Raw genomic sequence first — 2,098 nt, 5'->3', positions numbered from 1 at the left:
TGGAAGACGTGGAGCTGAGGAAGCGGAGTCTGAAAGGACAGAAGTCCCTGGAATCAAATAAAGTGTTTCGAAACTGATGGGCAACCAATGAGGAGTGGGAAGCGAGAACGTGCGGGAATATCACCTGACTGAGAGGAAGGAAAAGGAGGAGACGTGAGAAAATCGACGAGATTTCTTACCGGCGGCAAGAGGAATGGGTATACTGTAGACAAGAAAACTCATTGTGGGCCGTCTGTTGAAGGCCGAACTCCTGCAGTGGTCACCCTGTTTCACTTGTGACCCGTGACTCCCGCGGGCGGATTGTAATTGGATTAGTTTTATTATTGTGACATGTACCGTCAAGCAATGATTTAGATGCTCATTAAAAATCTTTTCATGCATACTATTCAAAGAGAATAAATCCTTATAAAGTGAATTGAAGTAAAACTACAGCGGTACAGAATAAATTGTAAAAGATAAAGTTGAACAATAAGTGCACAAGACTACAACGAGATGCATTGTGAGGTCAAGGGTCAACCATATAGGCTCTCCGACAGTGCCAAAAATAGAGACAACACAGAGTAGTCAACTCACTGTATACACCTTCATGTCGGAAAAAACATGAAAACGCAAATGCTGTAGGCATCGTTCAGGTACGGCAACACAGAACGCAATACGAAGTTTTAGCAAGCAAGTCGGTAAAAATATCACCTTGGCCACAATACTAATCCCTAAGTTACTCTCCAGCGGCCTAAACGGCCCTGCCGGCGCGGCAATATGTCACATGCAAACCATTGGGCGTTAAGTGAATACATTGGTGCCTCATTTGTGAGCTCTTCACCCCACTGGTGAGACCGGACGCTATTTCAGTCACCGCTTCATCTAACTCTTTAGGTCTGACACCGCGGTCGCCTGGAACACCAGACCCCAGGACGGTTTATTACCCCTTCCATTTCCCACTCTGACATTTCTATTTTAGAACTCTTCTGCCACCAATTTGATCGGCTATGAGCAAACTAGAATAACTTCACTTCATTTTACGCTTGATCCGTCTACAATACCACGACAGGAGCATCTATTACTCAAGGTTGTGAACGTTTGTAGCTGCAAAGAGCATCTGCAATCTTTAACATCTTGTGAGCGATAGTCGGCACAGTCCATAATGTCCAGGCTGATTCTGGGATGTGAGTTAATTGGCCGGTGAATGGGACAGACAAAAAAGATTCTGCAGTCCATGGAGCTCATGACCAAAGTAAACAAATTGCAGGAGGAACTCAGCATGCCAGTCAGCCTGGATAGATGGAGATGGGCTGTCGATGTTTTGGGCCAAGACACTCCATTATGTTTGGAAAGGATATGGTCAGAAATATGCCAAGGGGAAAGCAAAAGCTCCATTGAAGGGCAGGAGCAGAAGGTCGGGGAACAAACGTGCGTTCAGCTGATTAGGAGGCGGGTATTTGGGAAGGCGTGTTAAAAGTGAATCATAAATCAAACCGGGAGTTGATCAGAGGAAGTCTAAAGTGCAGAGAAAGACAAATATGATAGGAGAGTGCTCCATGAAATAAAGGACTGAGCTTGGAATCAAGAGGATGGTGATAAATAGGTAATGAGGACGTGGTGGCCGAGAGCGGAACTGACTTCCAAACAAAAGGGACAGTGGTGACAAAACAGACGAGATTGTTTGCCGGTGGCATCAGAAATGGATCTGCATGGCAAGTGGTTGAAGGCTACCAGAGGTAATATGAAGTGCTAGTCAATCAAGCACAGTTGGACTGAGCTGTGGGCCGACATGCCGGCGCTGGGATCTGAAACAGATTACAGCTGCAAGTCCTGAGTAGGGAGCCGGATGGAGCAAATGTGCCCGATAAAGACGTCCCTCAGTCTGCATTGGGTCCGACTAAGATAGAAGAGGCTGAACTGGGAGCACGGATTTCAAAAAAAAAAGTGTTCCGAAGGTATCCCATCAGCTGCAAGGGCGACTTTGGGTCTTAGTACCGGTGGAGAGATAGGATACGAGACGATGTCGTGTAAAACAAGGTAGCAGGGAGATGGGAGACCTCTGGGCAGCGCCAAGTAATCAATAGAATCGCACAGTGAACGAACTGTGAAACCGGAGATG

The sequence above is a fragment of the Hypanus sabinus genome, unplaced genomic scaffold (genome assembly GCF_030144855.1).
Source record: "Hypanus sabinus isolate sHypSab1 unplaced genomic scaffold, sHypSab1.hap1 scaffold_160, whole genome shotgun sequence".
NCBI classification, from domain to species: Eukaryota; Metazoa; Chordata; class Chondrichthyes; order Myliobatiformes; family Dasyatidae; genus Hypanus; species Hypanus sabinus.
Note: the sequence above shows the minus strand (reverse complement) of the source record.